This window comes from Callithrix jacchus, chromosome 6 (assembly GCF_049354715.1).
Source record: "Callithrix jacchus isolate 240 chromosome 6, calJac240_pri, whole genome shotgun sequence".
Lineage (NCBI taxonomy): Eukaryota > Metazoa > Chordata > Mammalia > Primates > Cebidae > Callithrix > Callithrix jacchus.
In genome coordinates this window covers 57,885,020-57,912,331 of record NC_133507.1, presented here as the reverse complement: position 1 = coordinate 57,912,331, position 27,312 = coordinate 57,885,020, and the positions used below count along the sequence as shown (strand labels likewise).

The following is a 27,312-nucleotide window of genomic DNA, read 5'->3' as shown; positions in this document are numbered from 1 at the left end:
CCCGCCTCAGCCTCCCAGAGTGCTGGGATTACAGGTGTGAACCACCACGCCCAGCCACACCTCTTTTCTTTATACTTTACCTAGCCTTTGGTACTTCTTTGTGGCAACACAAAATGGATTAACACAAGCCATCACCCAGGCAAGGAAAGACAGAAAAACCAGGCCCTCCTATGTACATCTAAGACAATACCTCCTTCCCTGCGATGGGCTGCTGTGGAACTGAGGTGCTAGTGGATAGCACTCCCTACAGTGTCCTGCCCACGCTGCCTGCCTGGGAGGTATCCCGCCCTCTCTGGTCACAGGCCCAGTGTGCCATTTTTGAGGGTTTAATGCTGGGCTGCATCCCACCCTCAGGCCAAGTTCAAGTTTACATGGCTGCAATTGCCGCCTGGCCAAAGAGGGACAAGGAAACCAAGCTCCCCTACATACACCTAGGACAATACCCGCTGCCCTACTGTGGGCTGCTGTGAGACTCAGACTCAAGCAGACCATACTCCCCATAGCTTCTTGCTTATGCTGCTCACTTGAGAGGGGCCTTGCTCTCTCTGATCACAAGCCCACAGCTAGCACCATTTTGAGAGTTTCCCCACTGGGTTGTGTCCCATCCTCAGGCTAAGTTTGAGGTGACACAGCTGTAGCCACCACTAAGCCAGGGGAAGGGTAGAGGAGACCAGGCTTTCCTAAGCACACTTAGGACAATACCCATCACACTGGTATGGGTGGCTGTAGGGCTAGAGACTAGCCTGCTCAAAACATTGAGCTACCAGGAACACCAACACAGACCGGTTGAGACCTTGTGGTTTCCACTACTGCCATTGTAGCAGGAGTGGCCACAGGAAATGGATCTCTCAGACACTGAATACAGGAGAAAGGAGGGTTTATTCTGCTGGGAGCAAGGTGGCATAATTGCCTAACAGCCAAGCTCCCCTAACAAAGGAGAACCTTCCTTTGTCTTTAGATAGGCTTACACTTTAGATGTTACACATGGAAGAATCTTAGGTTTATAGCTTAACATATGAAAAGGGTCTCGGTTTACAGTCTCAGGAATTACATATGAAAAGGGTTTTGGTTTACAGTCTTAGGAATGAAAAGGGGAAGTTTACAGTCTTAGGAATGAAAAGGGGAAGTTGATCTGAGATGCTTGGGTCTCCCTCTTCACTATCACCCACACCACACCAGCTGCCTGAGAATCCACCCACTACCCAGCCCACCATTCCCATTACTAGCTTCTAAACAAGCCAGCTGGAGGTTGGCCCAAAAATCAGCCCTCCAGGACCAACTAACACCAGAGCCAGTGTAAGCTGCTCTGGAGTCTAAAAACAGCCACATTCACCCCATTGCTGCCAACACAAGGGCCCAGAGACTGGTTCAGTTGCTGTCCAAGTCCCCAGCAAAACTTCATCACAACCTCAGCTTATTGGTTGAGTTTGTTAATATATACTTATTTATAAACTTATTAGTTGAGTATATTATTATAGTTGAGTTATTAATAAGTGTGCCCTAAGCCACTGAGGAAATCACAGATACCAGTGACCCTGTGCACTGCTGAAGAAGTTGTACAAAGATCACACTATTTCAGGCACCCAAAATAAAAGCCAAAGTATCCTACTCAGCCAACAACGTACATACTATCAGGAAAAAAAATCCCCTAAAAAAAGCAATTTCAAGAAATTGAAATAAGCACTGCTATACCAGATAGACAGATATCAATGGTGGTAGAGCTCTATAAAGAGAACTGTAAAACACTGATGAAAGAAATAGTAGATGATGCCAAACAAGTGGAAAAACGTGCTCATGCATTGGAAGAATCAATATTGTTAAAATAATCATACTGCCAAAAGCAATCTACAGATTTAATGTAATTCCTATCAAATTACCAATGTCATTTTTCACAGGATGAGAAAAAAACAATATGGAACTTAAAAAAAGCCCAAATTGCCAAAGCAATCCTAAACAAAAAGAACAAAGCTGGAGGCATCACATTACTTGACCTCAATTATCCTTCGAGGCTATAATAAGCAAAACAGCATGGTACTGTTAAAATAGCCACATGCCTACAACCTATTGATATTTGCTAAAGATGACAAAAAATAGACAATAGGGAAGGGAAACTCTGTTCAATAAATGGTGCTGGGAAATTTGGATAGCCATATGCAGAAAAATGAAACTGGACCTATACCTCTCATCACAGATAAAAATTAACTCAAGATGGTTGAAAGTCCTAAATGGAAGACTGGAAACTATAAAAATCTTAGAAGAAAACCTGAAAAAAACTCTTCTGGACATTGGTCTAGGCAAAGAATTTATGACCAAATTCTCAAAAGCAAATGCAGCAAAAACAAAAATAGGCAAATGGAACTTAATTAAACTAAAAAGCTTCTGCACAGCAAAAGAAACAATCCACAGAGTAAACAGACAACCTACAAAATGGGAAAAAAATATTTGCAAACTGTCCGTCTGATAAAGGGTTAATATCCAAAATCTACAAGGAAGTCAAACAGCTCAACCAGAAAAAAACAACCCCACTGAGGCCAGGCTCAGTGGCTCGCGCCTGTAATCCTGGCACTTTAGGAGGCCTAGGCGGGCAGATCACCTAAGATCAGGAGTTTGAGACCAGCCTGACCAGCATGGACAAACCCTGTCTCTACTAAAAATACAAAATTACCTGGGCATGATGGCTCATGCCTGTAATCCCAGCTACTCAGGAGGCTGAGGCAGGAGAATCACTTGAACCCGGGAGGCAGAGGTTGTTGTGAGCTGAGATCTTACCATTGCACTTCAGCCTGGGCAACAAGAGCAAAATTCTGTCTCAATAATAATAATAATAATAATCCCATTGAAATGTGGGCAGGCCAGGCGCGGTGGCTCATGTGTGTAGTCCTAGCACTTTGGGAGGCCAAGGCAAGTGAAACATCTGAGGTCAGGAGTTTGAGATCAGCCTGGCCAACATGGTAAAACTGTGTCTCTACTAAAAATACAAAAACTAGCCTGGTGTGGTAGTGTGTGCCTGTAACCCCAGCTACCCAGGAGGCTGAGGCAGGAGAATCGCTAGAACCCAGGAAAAGAGGTTGCAATGAGCCGAGAGTGTGTCACTGCCCAGCAGCCTAGGCAACAGAGTGAGACTCCGGCTCAAAAATAAATAAATTAATTAATTGGTTAATTAATTTTAAAAAAGAAACGTGAGCAAACAGCCTGAGCAACATGGTGAGACTTCATCTCTACAAAAGGTAAAAAATATTAGAGGCTGAGGTGAGAGGATGGCTTGAACCCAGGAGGTTGAGGCTACAGTGAGCCATGTTAATGCCACTGTACTCTAGCCTAGGTGAAAGAGCAAGACCTTGTCTCAAAAAAAAAAAAAAAAAAAGTGGGCAAAGGACATGGACAGACATTTTTCAGAAGACGACATACAAGCAGCCAAAAAACTTTTGAAAAACTGCTCAACATCACTAATCATCAGAAAAATGCAAATTGAAACCACAAGGAGATACCATCTTACACCAGTCACAACAGCTATTACTAAAAGGTCAAAAAACAACAGATGTTGGCAAGAATGTGGAGAAAAAAAGAACATTTTTTCACTGTTGGTGGGAATGTAAATTAGTATGACCTTTATGGAAAACTGTGGAGATTTCTCAAACAACTAAAAATAGAACTACCATTCGATCCAGCAATCCTACTACTGGGTATTTAACCAAAGGGAAAGAAATCTTTATATTAGTATCAAAAAGATACCTGCACTTTCATATTTACCACAGCACTATTCACAGTAGCAAAGCTATGTGATATATTTGGGATATTTGTTCCCACTCAAATTTCATGTTGAATTATAATGCCCAGTACTGGAGGTGGGACCTGGAACCAGGCGTTTGGGTCATGGGGGTGGATTCCTGATGGCTTGGTGCTGTCTTTGCAATAGTGAGTGAGTTCTCATGAGATCTAGTCATTTAAAAGTGTGTGGCACCTCTGCCTGTACTCTCTCCTGCTCCAACTCTTACCATGTGATCTGCCTACTCTTGCTTCATCTTCTGCCATGAGTAGAAGTTTCCTGAGACCTCCCAGAAGCAGATGCCAGAGCTTTGCTTCCTGTACAGCCTGAAGAACTGGGAGCCAATTAAATTTCTTTTCTTATAAATTATTCAGTCTCAGATATTTCTTTATAACAATGCAAGAATGGAAATACAACATGCAATTGACCTAAGTGTCCATCAATGGAGAATTGGATAAAGAAAACGTATCATAGGCGCACAGACACACACACACACACACACACACACACACACACACCATGGAATACTACCCAGCCATAAAAAAGAATGAAATCTACCATCACAAAGAAAATGATGGTAAAATATAAAATAATTTTTTTTTTGAGACGGAGTTTCGCTCTTGTTACCCAGGCTGGAGTGCAATGGCGCGATCTTGGCTCACTGCAACCTCCGCCTCCTGGGTTCAGGCAATTCTCCTGCCTCAGCCTCCTGAGTAGCTGGGATTATGGGCACGCGCCACCGTGCCCAGCTAATTTTTTGTATTTTGAGTAGAGACGGGAGTTTCACCATGTTGACCAGGATGGTCTCGATCTCTTGACCTCGTGATCCACCTGCCTCGGCCTTCCAAAGTGCTGGGATTACAGGCTTGAGCCACCGCGCCTGGCTGAAATAATTTTTAAAAAATGAAATCGTATCTTTTGCAGCCCTCCCTCCAACCCCTCTTCATTTAAAGAAAGCTACTACACCGATCCCTTGGGTGTTTTTGTTTTGTGTGTTTGTATGTGTGTGTGTGTTTATTTTTAAATAGGGAGTACAAGTGCAGATGTATTACATGCATATATCATATAATGGCGAAGTCTTGGCTTTTAGTGTACCCATTACCCAAATAGAAAAGATTGTACCCAACAGGTGAAGGAACTGGAGGCTATTATAAGTAAAATAACTCAGAAACAGAAAGTCAAATGCTGCATCTTCTCACTTACAAATGGGAGCTGAACAATGAGTACACATGGAAATACAGAGTAGAATAATTGACATTGGAGACTCCAAAAAGTGGGAGGTTGGGAGGGGGCATCAGTTGAAAAATCACATGTTGGGTACAATCTTTTCTAGTTGGGTAATGGGTACACTAAAGACTTCACCATTACACAACATATGCATATAAGACATCTGCACTTGTACTCCCTAAATATTTAAGAATAAACACACACACATACAAACAAAAAACCCAAGGGATCGATGTAGTAGCTTTCTTTAAATGAAGAGGGGTTGGAGGAAGGGCCCAATATAGAGGTCAGAATGTAAAAAAATCAGTCTGTTTTAAGTCTTTGAGGCTAAAAAACTATTTCTAGGAAAAAAGGCCCAGTAATATGTAAACTTTTAGAATAGATCAAAACACTGTCTCTAGTGAGAGTGTACATATATTATTTTAGTTAAAATGCTTAGTAAATGAAGAACCTTTTTTTTCAAACCCAGAGATTGACAAGTATCTCTTAATATCTGATCAAAATCTCTGAAAGGATCCTTTGAACTAGGTGTCCACTCTTTAATTCAGTAATGATCTGTGACTGGTGGTGGGGTCAGATAATAAAGACACAGCCACAGGGTCCCATCTGCAGAAACTCTGCAGTTCTTGGAGATGGGGTCCATGTGCTGAGCAGATACCCACCAAATATGTCCACTATGCTACAGGAGACTGACAGGGTGCTGACCACCTGTGGTCCAGAAAACTAGCTCTCTATCAGAAGTCATGGTCCTGCTTCCATGGGGTAGAATTGCACTATGAATCAGCTACTCAGGACTGCATCTTAAAGGACTGTATTTCTCAGTCTTCTTAACTAAGTGAAGCTGTATGACTCATGTTCATCAATGGAACACGGGCAGAAATGATGTGCACCACTCCAGGCCTGGCTGTCGCTACCACCTCCCCAGTTTCTTCTTTATGTATACTTCTCCATGCCTGTTCCCCTTCTTCTAGCTGGAGGTAGAAGACTCTGGTGGCCTAGATAGGGGTGGGCAACCTGTTTATTTAAAGAGCTGAATAGTAAACATTTTAGGCTTTGTGAGCTAGATAGTCTCTCTCACAACTACTCAACTCTGTAATTGTAGTACAAATGCAGTCATAGGCAATGCAACGAATGAATGCAGCTGTGTTGCAATAAAACTTTATTTCCACAAACAGGCCGTGGGGACTGGATTTGGTTCACAGAGAGCCCAGGTTTAGTCGTCTGAGTTGTATGATCTTGGTTATAGCATGTAATCTCTCTGAGCCTCAGTTTCTTTATCTGTGAAAGGAAGAAATTGAACTTAACCTCAAAATTCTCTAATAATTCCAGGATTCTACAATTTCAGCTCATCAGCTATTATTTACACTCAACTTCTAGCTCGAGTGTAAGCTATTTACATTCTAGCTTGAGTGTAAATAATAGCTGATGAGCTGAAATTGTAGAATCAGCTACAGGATGTAGTGTGTGTGTGTATGTGTGTGTGTGCACATGTTAAAATACTGATGACTTTACTTCCAAGCATCTCATAAAAGTCAGAGAAAATTAGCTCAAAAATATATATAGCAATTAACCTTTACTCCCAAATTGGAGGAAAAGTAGAGGAGAAAATTATCGAGAGAAGAAGAAAAGCATCAGGTAGTTCTACAGTTTATGGAACTTAACAGATTAAACACAGAAAGCAAGTTAATGAATGAGTTCCAAGTATACATTCCATTGACGCAGACTGCAGGGTGCTGCGGCCTGATCACAGCCATCACACAAGAGGGAAATTGCAAGTCTTTCTTTGGGAACTTCACAACATCATTTATTAAATAAGCACCCTGGGAACTCAAGAATTGCTTAGCTCAACAGCAGCAAGACACATTGAGAAAAGAAGGATGATGACATGAGTCCTTCCAACAACTGAGCAGTTTGCTCGGTGGAGGGAAGTTAATGTGTTAAAAAAGAAATATCAACTATAAAAGTAGCAATAATCATCAAAATCCATATTTGTTTTTAGCTACTTTCAAGAAGCCCTAAGAACATTAACTCTCTCAACCCCACATTGGTGGGAGACTCACAAATTCAGTATTATTATTCTTGTTTGACAGATGAAAAACCTATAAAAGCACTTATTACTGTCACATTTATACATGTTCAAATTTCAGTATACCCAGGATAACTTCAAGGAACAATATTTTATTGAATAGCAGTTATTTCACACTGAAACCACTAGTAGTAACTATTGCTGTATAAGTAATAATATTGGAACAATAAAATTTATTTTCCAAACAAAGCATTAGTGTAAAAATGTACCATACAACACTTGGTACATATCTGCACTAAAAATTACTCATTGTTTACCTGAAATTCAAATTTAACTGGGTGTCCTCTATTTTCATTTCCTAAATCTAAATGTTGAAGCCAGAAAGAATCTTGCAAATCATAGTTCAAGTCATAGTTAATTCTAAAGACAAAGAAAGTGTGACCAAGAGACATAAGTCTCAAGGGAAATTTTCCTTAATGGTGACTGGAAATGCCTTAGAGTTTCTAAATTGTGGGTTTCTTTTCTAGTTGGTCTAAGTCCCATAGAGGAAGGCAGTCTAGGGATGGAAAGACAGGCACGAATCTGAGACTCTAGATCTAGCAGTGCCCAAAGCAATTCTTGAACTTTTCAGTAACATGAGCCAATAAATATCCTTAATCACTTGAGCTGGATTGAATGGTATTTCTGTCCTTTTAAACTAACCTTGAGAGTCCACATTAGTATTGCAAGCACTTCCATATTTTCTTTTCTTTTTTTTTTTAATCTTAGAGATAGGGTCTCATTCTGTTGCCCAGGTGTAGTGGTGTGATCATGGTTCACTGCAGCCTTGACCTCCTGGGCTCAAGCAATGCTCCCACCTGAGCCTCCAAAGAAGCTGGGACTACAGGTGCATGCCACTATGCCTGGCTAATTTTTAAATTTTTTTGTAGAGATGGCATCTCATCATGATGCCCAGGCTGGTCTCAAACTCCTGGCCTCAAGCAGTCCTCCTGCCTTGGCTTCCCAAAGTGCTAGGATTACATGTGTGGGCTACTAGGTTCTGTCCACTACCATATTTTCTTATTATTTTTAAATTATACTTTAAGTTCTGGAGTACCTGTGCAGAATGTGCAGGTTTGTTACATAGGTATACACATGCCATGTTGGTATGCTGCACCCATCAACCCATCATCTACATTCAGTATTTCTTCTAATGCTATCCCTCCCTTAGTCCCCTACCCCCAACAGGCCCCGGTGTGTGATGTTCCCTTCCCTGTATCCATGTGTTCTCATTGTTCAGCTCCCACCTATGAGTGAGAACATGTGGTGTTTGGTTTTCTGTTCTTGTGCTAATTTGCTGAGAATGATGGTTTCCAGCTTCATCCATGTCCCTGCAAAGGACATGAACTCATCCCTTTTTATGGCTGCATAGTATTCCATGGTGTATATGTGTTACATTTTCTTTATCCAGTCTATCACTGATGGGCATTTGGGTTGGTTCCAAGTCTTTGCTATTGTAAACAGTGCCACAATAAACATATGTGTGCATATGTCTTTATAGTAGAATGATTTATAATCCTTTGGGTATATACCCAGTAATGGGATTGCTGAATAAAATGACATTTCTAGTTCTAGATACTTGAGGAATCACCACACACAGTTGAACTAATTTACACTCCCACCAACAATGTAAAAGCATTCCTATTTCTCCACATCCTCTCCAGCCTCTGTTGTTTCCTGACTTTTTAATGATCACCATTCTAACTGACATGAGATGGTAACTCATTGTGGTTTTGATTTGCATTTCTCTAATGACCAATGATGATGAGCTTTTTTTCATGTGTTTATTGGCTGCATAAATGTCTTCTTTGGAAAGTATCTGTTCATATCCTTTGCCCACTTTTTGATGGGGTTTTGTTTTTTCTTGTAAATTTGTTTAAGTTCTTTGTAGATTCTGGATATTCGCCCTTTGTCACGTGGATAGATTGCAAAAATTTTCTCCCATTCTGTAGGTTGCCTGTTTACACTAATGATAGTTTCTTTTGCTGCGCAGAAGCCCTTTAGTTTAATTAGATCCCATTTGCTTTTTTGGGCTTTTGTTGCCATTGCTTTTGGTGTTTTAGCCATGAAGTCTTTGCCCATACATATGTCCTGAATGGTATTGCCCAGGTTTTCTTCTAGGGTTTTTATGGTTTTAGGTCTTACATATAAGTCTTTAATCCATCTAGAGTTAATTTTTGTATAAGGTGTAAGGAAGGGGTCCAATTTGAGTTTTCTGCATATGGCTAGCCAGTTTTCCCAACACCATTTATTAAATAGGGAATCCTTTCCCCATTACTTGTTTTTGTTAGGTTTGTCAAAGATCAAATGATTGTTGATGTGTGGTATTATTTATGAGGCTGCTGTTCTGTTCCATTGGTCTGTTTTGGTATAAGGACCATGCTGTTTTGGTTACTATAGCTTTGTAGTATAGTTTGAAATCAGGTAGCATGATGCCTCAGCTTTGTTCTTTGGATTGTCTTGACTATGCAGGCTCTTTTTTGGTTCCATATGAAATTCAAAGTAGTTTTTTCTAATTCTATGAAGAAAGTCAATGGTAGCTTGATAGGGATACCAATTAATCTATAAATCACTTTGGGCAGTATGGCCATTTTCATGATATTGATTCTTCCTATCCGTGAGCATGGAATGTTTTTCCATTTGTTTGTGTCCTCTCATTTCCTTGGGCAGTGGTTTGTGGTTCTCCTTGAAAAGGTCCTTCACATTCCTTGTAAGTTGTATTCCTAGGTGTTTTATTCTCTTTGTAACAGTTGTGAATGGGAGTTCATTCATGATTTGGTTCTCTATTTGTCTGTTATTGGTGTATAGGAATGCTTGTGATATTTGCACATTGATTTTGTATCCTGAGACTTGGCTGAAGTTGCTTATCTGCTTAAGGAGATTTTGGGCTGAGATGATGCGGTTTTCTAAATATACAATCATGTCATCTGTGAACAGAGACAATTTGACTTCCTCTCTTCCTATTTGAAGAGCCTTTATTTCTTTATCCTGCCTGATTGCCCTGGCCAGCACTTCCAATACTTTGTTAAATAGAAGTGGTAAGAGAGGGCATCCTTGTCTTGTGCAGATTTTCAAAGGGAATGCTTCCAGTTTTTACCCATTCAGTATGATATTGGCTGTGGGTTTGTTGTAAATAGCTCTTATTATTTTGAGATACATTTCATCAATATCTAGTTTACTGAGAGTTTTTAGCACAAAAGGTGTTGAATTTTATCAAAGGACTTTTCGAGATCTATTGAGATAATCATGTGGTTTTTGTCATTGGTTCTGTGTATGTGATGGATTACATTGATTGATTTGCATGTTGAACCAGCCCTGCATCCCAGAAATGAAGCCAACTTGATCATGGTGGATAAGCTTTTTGATGTGCTGCTGGATTCAGTTTGCCAGTATTTTATTGAGGATTTCTGCATCAATGTTCATCAGGGATATTGGCCTGAAATTTTCTTTTTTTGTTGTGTCTCTGCCAGGTTTTGGTATCAGGATAATGCCGATCTCATAAAATGAGTTTGGGAGGCATCCCTCTTTTTCTATTATTTGGAATAGTTTCAGAAGGAATGGTGCCAGTTCCTGTTTGTAACTCTGATAGAATTCAACTGTAAATCCAACTGGTCCTGGACTTTTTTTGGTTTGTAGGCTATTAATTACTACCTCAATTTCAGAACCTGTTATTGGTCTGTTCAGGGATTTGAATTCTTCCTGGCTTAGACTTGGGACAGTGTATATGTCCAGGAATTTATCCATTTCTTCTAGATTTTCTAGTTTATTTGTGTAGAGGTGTTTATAGTATTCTCTGATGGTAGTTTGTATTTCTGTGGGATCAGTGGTGATATCCCCTTTAACATTTCTTATTGCATCTATTTGATTCTTCCCTCTTTTCCTCTTTGTTAGTCTAGCCAGCAGTCTATCTATTCTGTTGAACTTTAAAAAAAAAAACAGCTCCTGGATTCATTGATTTTTTTGAAGGTTTTTTTGTGTCTCTATCTCCTTCAGTTCTGCTCTGATCTTAGTTATTTCTTGTCTTCTGCTAGCTTTTGAATTTGTTTGCTCTTGCTTCTCTAGTTCTTTTAATTGTGATGTTAGGGTATTGATTATAGATTTTTCCTGCTTTCTTTTGTGGGCATTTAGTGCTATAAATTTCCCTCTAAACACTGCTTTAGCTGTGTCCCAGAGATTCTGGTACATTGTATCTTTGTTCTCATTGGTTTCAAAGAACCTCTTTATTTCTGCCTTCATTTTGTTATGTACCCAGTAGTCATTCAGGAGCAGGTTGTTCAGTTTCCATGTAACTGTGCAGTTTTGAGTGAGTTTCTTAATCCTGAGTTCCAATTTGATTGCACTGTGGTCTGTGAAACTGTTTTATTATGATTTCCATTCTTTTACATTTTGCAGAGGAGTGTTTTACTTCCACTTATGTGGTCAATTTTAGAGTAAGTGCTATGTGGTGCTGAGAAGAATGTATATTCTGTTGGTTTGAGTGGAGAGTTCTGTAGATGTCTATTAGGTCCACTTGGTCCAGAGTTGAGTTCAAGTCCTGAATATCCTTGTTAATTTTCTGTCTTGTTGATCTGTCTAATACTGACAGCGGGTTAAGTCTCCCACTATTATTATGTAAAAGTCTAAGTCTCTTTGTAGGTCCCTAAGAACTTGCTTTATGGATCTAGGTGCTCCTGTATTGAGTGCATATATATTTAGGATAGTTTCTCTTGTTGTTGCATTGATCCCATTACCATTATATAATGCCATCCTATTTCTCTTTTGATCTTGGTTGGTTTAAAGTCTATTTTAGGCCGGGTGTGGTGGCTCAAGCCTGTAATCCCAGCACTTTGGAGGCCGAGGCGGGTGCATCACAAGGTCAAGAGATCAAGACCATCCTGGTCAACATGGTGAAACCCCGTCTCTACTAAAAAAAATACAAAAAATTAGCTGGGCATAGTGGTGCATGCCTGTAATCCCAGCTACTCTGGAGGCTGAGGCAGGAGAATTGCCTGAACCCAGGAGGCAGAGGTTGCGATGAGCTGAGATCGCGCCATTGCACTCCAGGCTGGGTAACAAGAGTGAAACTCCGTCTCAAAAAAAAAGTCCCTTTTATCAGAGACTAGGATTGCAACCACTGATATTTTTTTCTTTCCATTTCCTTGGTAAATATTCCTCCATTCCTTTATTTTGAGCCTATGTGTTTATTTGCATGTGAGATGGGTCTCCTGAATACAGCACACAGATGGGTCTTGACTCTTTACCAATTTGCCAGTTTGTGTCTTTTAATTGGGGCATTTAGCCCATTTACATTTAAGGTTAATATTGTTGTGTGTGAATTTGATCCTGTCATTATGACTCTAGCTGGTTATTTTGTCTGTTAGTTGCTGCAGTTTCTTCATAGTGTCAATGGTCTTTTCAAAATTGGTATGTTTTTGCAGGGGCTGGTACTGGTTGTTCCTTTCCATGTTTAGTGCTTCCTTCAGGAGCTCTTGTAAAGCAGGCCTGGTGGTGTCAAAATCTCTCAGCATTTGCTTGTAAGAGATTTTATTTCTCCTTCACTTAAAAAGCTTAGTTTGGTTGCATATGAAATTCTGGGTTAAAAATTCTTTTTTTGAAGAATGTTGAATATTGGCCCCCACTTTCTTTTTTTTTTTTTTTTTTTTTTTGTTTGTGGTAGATCTACTTTTTTTTTTTTTTTTAGGGAAAAAGAGAAAAAGAAGGGGAAAAAAAGAAAAAGGGGGAAAAAGGAATATTACTTCATTCCTAAAATGGGTTTCAATAATGGCCGATCAATATTTTGAGTGTTTAAAGTGGTTAATGCATATTTTATGTGTTTAAAATGGAGACCTCTATTGTGTTTATTTGTTCTGGCTCTGAGTTCAAATCCTGGATATCATTATCAATTTGTTGTCTCGTTGAATCTAAATCTGTGTGTCTTATGTATCTGGGTGTTAAGATCTCTTATTGTTACATTAATCCTTTTACCCTTGTATCCTTATAGCTTTGAAATCTATTTTGTCAAATGTGAAAATTGCAACTCCTGCTTTTTATTTATTTATTTTTGCTCTCCATTTGGTTGGTACGTTTTTTTTTTCCAACCCTTTATTTTGAGTCTATGTATATCTTTGGATATACCGTTGGATTTTGTCTGTATCTTTTGATTGGGAGATTTGGTTGATTTAACTTTAGGGTTGCTGCCATTTGATATTAACTGGCTATTTTGTCCTTTTGTTGATAAAAATTCTTCTTTATGTTAACGCTCTTTACTTTTTGGTGTATTTTTAGAAAGGATCATACTGGTTGTTCCTTTCTGTGTATAATGCTTCTTTTAGAAGTTCTTGTAAAGCAGGCCTGGTGGTAATAAAATCTCTGAGTACTTGCTTGTTCCTAAAAGATTTTATTTTTCCTTCAAATGTAAAGCTTAAATTGGCAGGATATGAAATTCTGGGCTGAAAGTTTTGTTCTTTAAGTATATTGAATATTGGCCCCCACTCTCTTCTAGCTTGTAGGGTTTCCGTTGAAAGATCTGCTGTAAGCCTAATAGGCTTACCTTTATGGGTAACTTGATCTTTCTCTCTGGCTGCCCTTAATATTTTCTCCTTCGTTTCGATCTTGGTGAATCTAACGATTATGTGCCTTGGGGTTGGTCTTCTTGAGGAATATCTTTGTGGTGTTCTCTGTATTGCCTGGGGTTGAATAGTGTCCTGCTTTGCTAAATTAGGAAAATTTTCCTGGATAATGTCCTGGAGAGTATTTTCCAGCTTGACTTCATTCTCTCCGTCACATTCAGGTACACCAATCAAGCGTATATTAGGTCTTTTCACATAGTCCCATATTTCTTGGAGACTTTGCTCATTCCTTTTTATCCTTTTTTCTCTATTCTTGTCTTGTCGTTTTGTTTCATTAAGTTGGTCTTCGACCTCTAATACCCTTTCTTCTGCTTGATCCATTCGGCTGTTTAAGCTTGTACATATTTCACTCAGTTCTCGTGTTGTATTTTTCAACTCCATAAGTTCATTTGTATTCCTCTCTATATTGTCTATTCTTTTCAACATTTCATCGAACCTTTTTTCCAAGTTCTTAGTTTCTTTACATTGGGTTAGAACAAGTTCCTTTAACTCCCAGAAGTTTCTTATCATCCACCTTTTAAAGCCTACTTCAGATAATGGAACACAGTCCTTTTCCATCAGGGCTTGTTCCGTTACTGATGAGTCCTTTTCCATCAGGGCTTGTTCGGTTGCTGATGAGTCCTTTTCCATCAGGGCTTGTTCCGTTGCTGATGGGTTCTGATTTTGAGTATACTCGGCTTTCTTAGGCTGTTTTTTTCCCTTCATTTTAGATGAACCGCCTTTCTAATTAGTTTTCTGAGTCGACGTCCGACTTACTGATTCCCAGTGCTGGGATCCGAGCCACCCACTGTGGCAGCCTAAATAGCAGCGGTAAGACTGATGGTGCTCTTCTGCCCGGGAATCTCTGGTCTGGCTTCCCTCTTGAGTCCGCAACAAGCGGCTCTGACTTCCCGGAGCTCCAAACTCTGGTCAGTAGGGGAAGCGGTCCCGTTGGCTCTGCGTGAAGAGCTGGTGCGCCGAGACGCCGGCAAAACCGCTGCAGCGGCCACAAGAGTCGCGCTGGCGACCCGTGGGGCTCCTCCACTGGGAGTCGGCTAATCGGTGAGTGACGAAAATTCGTCTAATGATGTGGCGTCGTCTCGTTCTCTGAGCTTTCACTGGGAGCTACAATCCTGAGCTGTTAGTGGTCGGCCATCTTGGATAGATCTCCTGGCCCCCACTTTCTTCTAGCTTGTAGGGTTTCTGCCAAGAGATCCACTGTTAGTCTAATGGGCTTCCCTTTGTCCCACTACCACATTTTCTAATAAGTTGACAGACTAATCATCAAAGTGCCACTCACATAGTAGAAGTTCAACAAATACTTTACAAATAAATCATAACCTTGGTTTAGGTTATTGCTTTCATTTTACCATCCAAACATCTTCCTTAATCATACAGTGTTGCTGTTGTGGGCTTCGTTTTTGTTTTTGTTTTTGAGAAAAGGTCTCATTCTGTCACCCAGACTGGAGTGCAGTGTTATAATTACGGCCCACTACAACCTCAAACTCCTGGGCTCAAGCAATTCTCCTGCTTCAGCCTCCTGAGTAGCTGGGATTATAGGCAGGCACCGCTATGCCCAGCTATTTATTTATTTATTTTTTGTAGAGATAGGGTCTCACTCTCACTGTGTTGCCCAAGCTAGTCTTGAACTCCTGGTCTCAAGCAATCCTCCCACCTTGGCCTCCCAAAGTGTAGGGATTACAGGCATGAGCCCCTGCACCCAGCCTTCTTGCTTTTTAAAAAGAAAGTCTGAATTTCTTTGCCTGGGCACACAAAAACCAAATGCATTATTAAAAGAAACAAAAACATGTAGAATAATGAAATCAGAGATCAAATTATATATCTGTATTGCTTTCTGGAGAACAGCTTTGTTGACCAAAAGGAAAAAAACTGAGGCCAAATTAACATAAGTAGAGGGTTTATTTGGGCCAAGTTTGAGGACTGCAGTCAAGAAGGACAGGCTCGAGTTGCCTGAATATATGCTCCAATTAGCAGTAGTTACAAGTGTTTTTAAAGGAAAAGAGAAGAGGCAGTTTGTAAGTTGTTTATCAAGAATTTACACTAAAATACATAAGGTATTAATTGACTAAACATTGTTCTTTGTATCAAAAATTCCTGGGACATGAAGTTAATGGGTGAGGCAGAGTCAGGAAACTATAGAGAATAGAAAGAACAAAATATCTTTAAACAATTGTCCCAGGCATGGGTATGGGGACCTGACTGAAATCCCACACTCGCTTCTCTCTGAGCCTGATACATTTTGCATACTTCACATACCTCAGACTGCATTAAGCTATTTTTCTTTTCTCATTTCCCCCTTTTGATCAAAATCTTTCTAAAAGCATTGATAATCAAAATTTTAGATGTTGGTCTCATGTCATTGGGAAGGCTCATTCCCAGGTAATCTTATCCCATGTCTGCTGGAAAGAGGACAGGTACTATGGCTTAAGAATTTAGTGATGGCAGGGCACAGTGGCTCACACCTGTAATCCCAGCATTTTGGGAGGTTGAGGTGGGAGGATCACTTAGGCCTAGGAGTTGGAGACTAGCTTGGGCAACATAGTGAGACCCCCATCTCTACACAAAAATATAAAATAAAAATTTAAACTTAAGAATTTAGAGAGGTCTCCACGCTGAATTGACTGGCAACACAAAGGGACAGAGCAACAAGATCTAGGCCATCCACTTACAGAGGAGCCACAGCATGTCAGATCATTTCCTTCTTGACGTTAGATATCTAGAAATACAAAGCATAATCAATTTAAGAACAAAAAATATTGAGATGGGATTTTTCCCTTGACATTGATCCTCTTCGTGGGCAGGAACCGGAGTGGCTCATTTCACTCAGCCTGTAGTCCATGGATGGCTGTGTTAACAGCTCAGTGAATGGTCAGGGTAACAGCCTCCTGCACCTGCCCTCTTTGACACGGAGTTCTTGTTTGGTGTCCAGGAAGAATCAGGTCACATGAACTATTTGAAGGATAGTGTATGTGGAGGATTTATTGGGCGATAAAAGTGGCTCTCAGTGGGATGGGGAGTTTAAAAGGGGATGGCGTGGGAGGAAGGTGATTTTTCCCTAAAGCTGCACTGTCTGAAGTTACTGGTGTCTGTCTGTAGTCTCCAACACTCAGCTGCATGGATCCCTGATGCTGAGCTGCTTGTATCTTCAATGTTCAGCAGCTTCTGTCACTGAGGCTCAGCAGCTTGCATCCCCAACCTCTTGTATCAGGTGCTTGTGTTGCTCTGCCAGCTGAAGTCTTTTTGTAGGCCCTGGATAAGGACATGGAAGGCCAAAAAGGCAATGATTTGGGCAGAAAAATAGGGCCAGCTGTTTTCACTTAAGGCTGAGCGTCCAGGCTTGAGGGTGTGGCTTAGCCGGGAGCCCAGCTGTACTGTATCAATATGATGCAAATAAACACAATTATTAACAACACAATTTGAAATCCAGATCTGAAAGGTGTTTTTATTTAAGGTAACCAATTAAATAAATCATGTAATAGGTTTGTCTTTCTAATGTCTTGTAGCCATTTGGTCCTTTGAGTGATTCTTTATAACTGAATTTCCACTTTTCCTCCTGGTCTGCAGAACAAGGTGACTAGCTGCAGGTCAGCTCCAGTTGGAGATCTTCTCCAGTGATGGAAGATGTCTGCTCAAGTGGGGCTGACTTTTTAAAATGAGAGATGTGAATTCATGAGTAGATGGCCTTGAGTTTGGCTCCACAAGGATTGGTTAACAATAGCTGATACAGTCCCTTCCAGTGGGGTTGGAGAGAAGCTTTTATTTGATGTCATTTCCAGTAAACAAAATCTCCAGGTTGTTGGCCATGATCTTCGATGTCTTCCTCTCCCAGGAGCTCAATGTTAAAAGAATCCTTAACCAGAAGCTTATAAGGTCTTGACAAAAATAAGGAACATCACATTTAGGGAGAGCTGGTTTGTAGCCTCCTTCATCCAGATGCATGGGCCTTGCAGTTATTATTTCAAATGGAGAAAGCTGCTGTTTTCCAAATAGGGTAGAATGTAAGTTAAGAGAATAAAAGAGGCTATGCATGGTGGCTCAAAAATGACCCCGGCTCCTGCTGGCTCCATGGAGGGTGCGGCCCTGGTTATGCCTCCTCACAGCCTGGGGCAGGGGCTCCAGGTCCTCGCTGGGCCACTCTCTGCCTGTTCCTCTGTGACCAACCATGCTGCTCTCCCACCAGGGGGTGGCTTAGCCCAGCCCTATCATGGAGGATCCCAGGGTGGTGGGCTCTGGGGGGCCCCCAGAGGCAGGCACTGGGGACTGTCCACTTCCTCCCCTTGCCCTTCCCACAGCAGTGGGAGGTGAGAGCAATGATGTGGGGCCAGGGTCTAGAGCTATGAAGGCTCTAAGCCTGGGAGCAGGTCCTACCTGGCTGTGCCAGCTGTTGCAGGAACAGGAATGGTGGTGGGGCCGCTGTGCCCTGTATTCCCAAGCAGTCGGCTGCCTCAGGGATGCAGGGCACAGGTCCCACCACCACCACTGCTGCTCCTGCAACTGCTCCTGCTCTGGTGCCCGTGTCTCCCTACTGCAGCCAGCATGATGGCAGTGGCTGCTCCTGACACCCCACCACTGCCATCATACCCTATAGTTCAACAGTGTATAGTCAATTACTATTCAATGTTATTTCTGTAAAATAATGAGAATTCCTTAAAAACAACTTTTGTGATCATCCCCTCTCCTGATTTGTCCTTTTTTCTTTAAAAACTCGAGCCTCTCCTTTGTTCTCTGGACCACTTCCCATTGTTTCTGGGCTGCACTCCTTAACCTTGGCCCAAATAAACTCTGTATCTATTCCGCCTCCATTTTTTATATTAGGTTTGTTACCAGCAGTGAATCCATACAGGTCTGCAGCAAACAGTCCTTGCCTCCTTGGAGGAAAGAATTCAGCTAGAGCAAAAATAGGTTTAAGGCAGAGGATGAGACTGAGGCAAGCTTTAGAGTAGAACTGAGAGTTTCTTTATAAGTTTTAGACTGGACATGATGGCTCACACCTGTAACTCCAGCATTTTGGTAGGCTGAGGTGGGCAGATCATTTGAGGTCAGGAGTTCAAGACCAGCCTGGCTAACGTGGCGAAACCATGTCTCTACTAAAAATACAGAAGTTTGCCAGGCATGGTGGCACGTGCGTGTAATCCCAGCTACTCGGGAGGCCGAGGCACAACAATCGCTTGAACCTGGGAAGTAGGGGGTTGCAGTGTGTTGAGATCATTCCACTGCTCTCCAGCCTGGGCAGCAGATCCAGACTCTGTCAAAAAAAAAAAAAAAAAAAAAAGTTTTAGAGCAGGAACAAAAGGAAGTAAAGCACACTTGGAAGAGGGCCAAGTGGGAGATAAAAGATCCAAGAGCCCCATCTAGCCCTTGACTTGGGGTTTTATACATTGTGTAGTTCGAGGGTTTGTGTTTCTTCTCCCTTCAGTCTTCCCTTGGAGAAGGCTGTCCATAAGCGCGGTGGCCGGCCAGCACTTGGGAGGGGCCGCTTGCGCAGTGTGTTTGCTGAAGTCGTGTGCATGCTCATTAGAGACACTTTTCCCTCATCAGTCTAGTATTCTAGAGGAAGGTCATATACCAGTTAAACTCCACCACTTACCTCTTAGTCCCCACGCTTGAACCCACCAGACTCCTGAGATCTTACTGGGAAGCTGTTTATCACCAGCTTCAGCTGTTTTCTATTTATTGGGAAGCTGTCTCTGGTGCCAGCTGCAAACAATTATTCTTTTCAGCAGGACAGTTTAACAACACCGTGATCGTCACCTGATGGTTGCCTGATGTTCCTGGGGTTGGGAGAAGCTCTTCTGCCCCGCTCACGTCTGGCTAACTAGCTACTCTAATAGTTTAACACCAGTTTTCAAAAGTTTTTGTCCCTCCTTTAGACCATCAATGTTTTGATTACCTGTTCCACTGCCCTAACAGTTGTCAGCTAGGGTTAGGCAATCCCAAATTTGCATCAACAAAGACACAACTTTAAATGAAACAAGGTAGAAAATTTACATCTCCAAGGCACCGAATTTAGATACAAACACCATTATTTGCTGAGACGAAGAAGAGAATAGATAAAGGCCCAGCTGAGATTGCCAGGAAGAGTGTCTTAAATAGGTAAGGTATGTTACATAAACTTTAGGTCAGTGTATTCCCTGTGATGAAAGTGTCCAATGGTTTAGGTGCAAAGAGAGAGATACCCTTACAAATGGAAATTTCCTTAATAGATAAAGATTTCCTTTACAAAGAGTTTCAAAATAGCCAGGTAAATATCAGAAAGTTATATTTTGGAGACTGATTTAGTAAGAATGGTGGCCTTATTCATTTAGCATCTTTCTTAATTCAATTACTGACTTCAGGGTAGAGCCTTTTAGTGTAAAGGGTAAAGAAAGTATCTGCAGTTTTCAGGGCCTAATATGTAAATACATGAAAAGCAGGCACAACCAGAAGGCAGAGCATCGAGATATTTCAGAATCAAAAATTCAATTTTTATACCAAATTCTGAGTCCCCCAAAAGAGGGAAACACCATGCAACAGGGCTGCAGGACATCCTGCAGTGCTCCTCACTACGAAGACATCCCCCCAACGCCAATCAGCCCACTGTGATCAGCCCATTCCCCATGGCATTCTCATTCCTTGATGGCAAGTTTTCCCACAGCCTCCACATATTCAAACAACACCTTTGTTATCTAATCATGCAAAGAAACAAGGAGCCCCCTACCAGTGACTTACTTGCCAGCCATCAGACCCATCAAAGTCAGGTTCTCTCTCACAGTACAAAGTAATCCCTCATACCCTCAAAGCCAAAGATTCGTCTGAGGGGAACCTGCCCATGACTCTTGAGACTCCACAAAGGAGAGAGAGGACCCCAAGAGGAGGTGTATATGTGGGCCGGGGGCACCTTTTTCTGTGTTCCTCAAGGGTTATCAGGCTGCTCCCCTAGATTTTTTTTTTTTTTCTGAGACGGAGTCTCACTCTGTCTCCTAGGCTGGAGTACAGTGGCACGATCTCGGCTCACTGCAACTTCTGCCTCCCGGGTTCAAGCAATTCTCCTGCCTCAGCCTCCTCTGTTGGTAAGATTATAGGAGCACATCACCACACCAGGCTAGTTTCTGTTCTGGTTTTTTTTTTTTTTTTTGAGACAGAGAGTTTTGCTCTGTCGCCCAGGCTGGAGTGCAGTGGCACAATCTTGGCTCATGCAACCTCTACCTCCTGGATTCAAGCAATTCTCCTGCCTCAGCTTCCCGAGTAGCTGGGATTACAGGTGCCCACCACCACGCCCAGCTAATTTTTTGTATTTTTAGTAGAGATGGGATTTCACCATGTTAGCCAGGCTGGTCTTGAACCCCTGACCTCAGGTGATCCACCCACCTCAGCCTCCCAAAGTGCTGGGATTACAGGCATGAGCCACCATGCCCAACCTGTATTTTTTTTTTTTTTTGGAAAGACGAGGTTTCAGCATGTTGATCAGGCTGGTTTCCTAGATTTTGTGATGTGGTTTTAAAAATGGCAAAAGTGAAGAGGAGTAGAAGTAGAAGGAAATAGAAGAGCAAGTCTACAGTAGCCAATTTGGGGAGGTTTTAAGCTTTCTAAAAGGCCAGTGAAGTTTTACATTCTTATTAGTAGAATCGTGTTAACAGGAAAGCAAGCAAACCCAGGGACCAAACGTATTTTATGAAGGATTTCAGTTGACTGAAAAAAAGTCTCGGAAACAGGACCCAAAACAGAAAAAGCAGAGAGGCTTTTTTTCCAAAAAAAAAATTATAGCCTAAATAATCAGCTTTTAATTAAGTTGACTTCTAACCACAGAACTTAAAAAATTTTTTTCAAATCTCTTTTCAGATTTCAGCCAGCACAGAGAGTAGTTCTCCTTCAATCTGTCTGGTTCTAAAACCAGCTTTTTCCAATTGTGCACACACATGAGTTATTTTAAGCATTTCAAAGGACCCTCATTTCAGCCATTGCTATTTATGACCATCCTGAGTCATGTGGGTCCGTTTTCCTGGATTTAACAAGAGGACACCCTGTAAGTATTGTACATAAAACCAGCTGGTGTTTCTAAAGGAACTGTCCCTTAAAAGAGCACTCCAATTTTGAAGCTTGAATACCTATAATTTAGGAACTTTTCAAAAGTGACCAAGGTCAGAAATGCATTTTGCATTGAAGTGTACTGCTTCTGAGTGTCACTCCTCAGGTGTCATCCAAGAGTCAAGAATCTCTCTGTTATGTGTCTCAGACTGCCTCTAACTGCCAGGCGGCAGTAGGGTGCTCAAGGTATTGGGGTAACCAACTCCTTAATTTTTAACCTTTCCTGATGAATTAGATTCCCTAAAATGCTCTTCTGGTGAAAAATGCCCTATGAGGCTGCTTCACATCCCAGACAATAGTCTGACACCACTGTCCAGTCTCTAGCCACTCAGGACACCCGAATGCGTCAAAGGGAGCAGTTACCTCTTCTCTTGGAGGCAAGAAAACTTAGGCTTATGCACTTTTCAGTCTGAAACTAACAGAAATTGGTCACAAGTGAAAATACAAGTCTAAATTACAAGGAATAGATAGCAGCTGCAATTTTATTTTATTTTACTTTATTTACTGATTGATTGAGATGGGCTCCCACTCTGGACCCCAGGCTGGGGTATAGTAGTACCATCATAGTTCACTGCAGCCTTGAACTCCTGGGTTTAGGCAATCCTAATGCCTCAGCCTCCCAAGTAGCTGGGACTACAGGTGAGTGCCACTGCATCTGGCTAATTTTTAAATTTTTTGTAAAGATGCCACCATACCCAGCCAACAGCTGCAATTTTTAAAGCATGCTATGTAATTTTAGGCCCAAACAAGTGTAACTGCTGGTACCAGACTGCCCATACCATAACCTGAACTTCCTGCCCTGAGGTAGAGGCAGAGAAGGCAGTTCTTTGCAGAGCTCTTTACCCAAATCTCACATTCAGACACAGAGACCAAAGCCCTCACTTTTAGAGGAAAGAGAGGGTTTGATTTTTTTCTTTGTTTTTAGAGACAGCGGCAGCCTATCTGGAGCAGCTGCTGTGAAGATGCTGGCTACAGTGGGGAAGAACAGCCAGGGCTGCATGTTCCATGGAGCCAACAGGAGCTGAGAACAGGCAGGAGCCCTGCTCACTTCCAAGTTGGCAGGGCAGGAACCCTGTGCTCCCTGAGCATAGCTGCAGCTCTGCATCTCCAGACCCAAGTATCCTATGCTCCTGGGGAAGCCCCTGCTGGCCCCACAGGCTCAGAAATGCCTGCTCTCACTCCCTGGCCTCCCTCTGTACTCTGTGCCCACTCAGTTGCAGAAGCAAAGTTGTGGCCAAGCCTAGATGCTGTCGTGAACCAGCTGGGTGTGTGTGCACTTGGGACAGTGCTGACATGCCACCCTGGCCTCCTCTGGACTTTGGGCACTGATGAGTGTGGGAGGGGTGCTGAGGGCGGCCTGGTGTGGGCCTGCAGGTCCCCCTTGCAATGCACAGCCTGGGTGCCTTGGATGGCATGTTGATGGCAGGAGGTAGGTTCCTGGGCAGAAAGGGAAAGGTCCCTGCTCACCTTTAAGCCAGGGATGGCCTGAAGCCTGGGGGCTGGGCTGCCAGTTCCAGGTGGAGGCCACGCCTAAAGTGAGAGATTATGGTGCTTTTTCTGAGCCCATCCATGATCACCTATGGGCCAATCATCATGCACTTCCTTCCTTCTGAGCCCATAAAAACCCTGGACTCAAACAGACGTCAGGATAGCCTGCCTCAAATAGGAACTACCCGCTCTGGGTCTCCTCTCTCCTAAGAGCTGGACACTCATCGAGACAACCTGGCTGGAGAAAGGAGCTACCCACCTTGGGTATCCTGGGAGCTGTTCTGTCACTCAGTGAGGCCTCTCTCTGCTTTGCTCACCCTCCAGTTGTCTGTATACCTTATTCTTCCTGTATGTGCGACAAGAACTCAGGAACCGCTGAATGATGGCACTGAAAGAGCTGTAACACAAATAGGGCTGAAACATGCACCCCGCTTGCCACGCTGTGGGCAATGAGAAGGGGAAAAGAGCTGTGGCCTTTCAGGGAGCCCAGACCTAGGGGATCTCCAAGCCAGGGCTGTGACACCCTCTTTGGGGCTCTGTGGTTCCTGTCATCTCCAAGCTTCTGGCTGCCACTACATTCTCCTTGTCCAGATGTTGGTGCCTGCAGCAGAAGCTGCGTGTGATACAACTGGTCCAGCCACAGCCTCACATGAAGCTGGCACATGTGCCAGAGCCTGGAGCTGCCTGCCCTGCTGTAGCAGCCAGCATTCCTGGCTGTGCACAGTGGCCTCACCTTGTACTCGCACACCCACAAACCTCTCACCACTCCGTGCCTGGCGCGCCTTTGGTAAGTGTGGGATCCAGGCCAGTAGCGTAAGCCGAGTACAGCCTGAGAGGCTGAGTGGGCAGAATGAGCCCAGCAGGTGCAAGCAACACTCAGGCAGAATGTACGGCCAGCACAGAGGTTTCTGGTTGGCAAAGCAACACCCCAGGGATTCCATGACAACAGGAATCTCACTCACTTGGCCAGGCTAGAGTGCAATAATGTGATCATAGCTCACTGCAAGCTCAAATTCCTGGGCTCAAGCAATCCTCTGGCCTTAGCCTCCTGAGTAGCTGGAATTACAGGTACATGGCAACATGCTTGGCTAATTTTTAAATTTTTTGTAGGAACGGGGTATTACTCTGTTGCCCAGACTGGTCTTGAACTCCTGGCCTCAAGCTATCCTCCTGCCGCAGCCTCCCAAAATGTTGGGATTATAGAAGTGAGCCACTATGCCCAGCTGTGAAAGGAGCATTTGAAAAACACAGCCCAAATAAAATCTAGACCCCAGCTGAAAAGGAAAGGGAGACCCAGATTCAGGACTGAAACTTTTGTGGCCACTGAACCTTCTGGAGCTGGAAGAATACAGTGGGTTTATGCTGGTACCAACCACTGAATCAGAGAAGGAATGCCAGTTAGTCAGCAGGCTGCCATTTTAAAGCCTGCTGACTTACACCAGATATGTCAACCTAAAAGAAAATACTTATGCAAAATTAATGTAAGTAGGAAGTGTGTTTGAGCCAGTTTAAGGACTACAACCCAGAAGCATTGATTCAAGTTGCCCTGAATAGTCTCTGATTAGCAGCAGTTACAAGTTGGTTTTTATTTTAATTTAATTTAAATTTTTTTTTTTTTTTGAGACAGAGTCTTTCTCAGTCATTCAGGCTGGAGTACAATGGCGCGATCTTGGCTCACCGCAACCTCAGCCTTTCGGGTTCAAGCAATTCTCCTGCATCAGCCTCCCGACCAGCTGGGATTACAGGCACCTGCCATCATGCCCAGGTAATTTTTGTATTTTTGTAGAAACAGGGTTTCACCATGTGGGCCAGGCTGGTGTTGAACTCAGGTGATCTGCCCACCTCGGCCTCCCAAAGTGCTGGGATTACAGGCATGAGTCACTGCTACCAGCCTTTGTTTATGTTTTTTTGAGACAGAGTCTCGCTCAGTTACCCAAGCTGGAGTACAATGGCACGATCTCAGCTCACTGCAACCTCTGCCTTCCAGGTTCCAGCAATTCTCCTGCCTCAGCCTCCCGAGTAGCTGGGATTACAGGTGCATGCTACCATGCCTAATTTTTTGTTTTTGTTTTTGTTTTTTGAAACAGAGTTTCGCTCTTGTTACCCAGGCTGGAGTGCAATGGCGCAATCTCGGCTCACTGCAACCTCCGCCTCCTGGGTTCAGGCAATTCTCCTGCCTCAGTCTCCTGAGTAGCTGGGATTACAGGCACGTGCCACCATGCCCAGCTAATTTTTTGTATTTTTAGCAGAGACGGGGTTTCACCATGTTGACCAGGATGGTCTCGATCTCTTGACCTCGTGATCCACCCGCCTCAGCCTCCCAAAGTGCTGGGATTATAGGCGTGAGCCACCGCGCCCGGCCTAATTTTTGTATTTTTAATAGAAACGGAGTTTCACCATGTTGGCCAGCCTCGTCTGGATCTCCTGACCTCCAGTGATCCACCCGCCTTGGCCTCCCAAATTGCTAGTATTACAGGCATGAGCCACTGTACTGGGCACAAGTCAGTTTTTAAAGGAAAAAAGAAAGAGGCAGTTTCTAAATTATTTACCCATAATTTACATTAAGATAACATAAATTTTTGATTGGCTTGTTCCTTGCATTACATTGTTCCTTGTATAACAAATTCTAAGAACATAAAGATGATGGGGAGGCAGCTGGTGAGGAAACTACAGAGAAGAAAAGAAAGAATAAAATGCTCTTTAAATAGTTGCCCCTGGGCACGTTGGGCAGGACTGTTACTGAGGTTCCATCCTCCTGTCTCTCTTCGCCTGTTAGATGTTGCACACCACAGCTAGCTCAGTGTTCTGACCCATTTTTCTTTTCTCAGTTTAAACATAGAAGTAGCCAAATTGAATAATTCTGTACTTCCAAACTACATCATTCTTCTTCTCCTCTACCAGTCTCAGCCTCTCAGAATAAGAAATGAAGAAGGGCTGGGTGTGGTGGCTCTTGCCTATAATCCTAGCACTTTGGGGGCCCAAGGCAGGAGGATCACTGGAGGCCATGAGTTCAAGAGCAGTCTGGGCAACACAGTGAGACCCCATCTCTAAAAAAATATATATATATATTTTTAATTAGCTGGATGTGGTGGTGCATGAGGCTGAAGTGGGAGAATTGCTTGAGCCCAGGAATTCTAGGCTGCATGCAGTAAGCTACCGCATCACTGCACTGCAGCCTCAGTGACAGAGTGAGACCAGGAGTAAGCTATGATCACATCACTGCCCTGCAGCCTCAGTGACAGAGTGAGACCAGGTCTTAAAAAAAAAAAAGGCAGTTGTGGGGGAATGCAGGGATGTAGACATCCACAGTAACTTTAGAAATTAAAAAGATACCCAGGCACTGTGGCTCACGCCTGCAGTCCCAGCTACTCGGGAGGCTGAGGCATTAGAATCACTTGAACCCAAAAGGTGGAGGTTGCGTGAGCCGAGATAGTGCCATTGCACTCCAGATGGCAAAAAGAGCACTCTCTCTCTCTCTCTCTCTCTCTCTATATATATATATATATATATATTTAAATAATATATCTCTAAATATATATATATTTAAATAATATATCTCTAAAACTAAAATCCCCTTTTTTATAATTTATTGCTTCTTAGGACAAAACCCTCAACTTTACAGTTGGGTGATTTTAGCATATTTACTTGTTCACAACCAATTGTGAGAATTTAGCCCCCATACATCAAAAGCCGTTCGAATAGCTGGATTGGTGTTTTCCTATTTTTCTTTCTCTTAATTCTCCAAGGCAGTCACATTTCTGAACACAGATTCTGCAGGCGTCATTCCAGTAGCAGCCCTTCTGGAGCTGAGCTTCTTGGACATTTGAGAGTCAATCTCCAAGACAGGTTATATTCAGTTTCCTATGAATATTGAGGAGTACTAGAATGTGCCACCCGAAAATATGCCTATTTGGCATATGGCTTATTTTGAGCTAAAGGCCGCTAAGAACCAGAAGACCAGGAAATTACATTTAGAAAGTCAATTTACATTTAGAAATGGCACTTCCCTCTGGTGCCAGAAGGAAGAGTACCCTTAACAACTCCTATCCATGGAGTAGTCATTTCCATCTGTATAACAAACCTTGTAAACAACC

At 42.6% G+C, this 27,312-nt stretch overlaps 2 long non-coding RNA genes across 2 annotated transcripts in view; one reads left to right on the top strand and one right to left on the bottom strand.

The window, feature by feature from the left end:
• Nucleotides 1-27,098, top strand: part of LOC128932367 (uncharacterized) — a 49,386-nt gene extending 22,288 nt beyond the window's left edge. The window contains exons 2-3 of the long non-coding RNA XR_008482123.2: nt 24,846-24,983; nt 26,965-27,098. This is a non-coding gene — a long non-coding RNA (uncharacterized LOC128932367). The remainder of the gene's footprint in view (nt 1-24,845; nt 24,984-26,964) is intronic.
• LOC144576639 (uncharacterized) lies at nt 17,108-19,462 on the bottom strand. Its single transcript, XR_013518878.1, has 2 exons — nt 19,254-19,462; nt 17,108-18,911 (listed from the first exon to the last, which is right to left on the bottom strand). It is a non-coding gene; the product is annotated as an uncharacterized LOC144576639 (long non-coding RNA).
• Nucleotides 27,099-27,312: the final 214 nt, after the last annotated feature.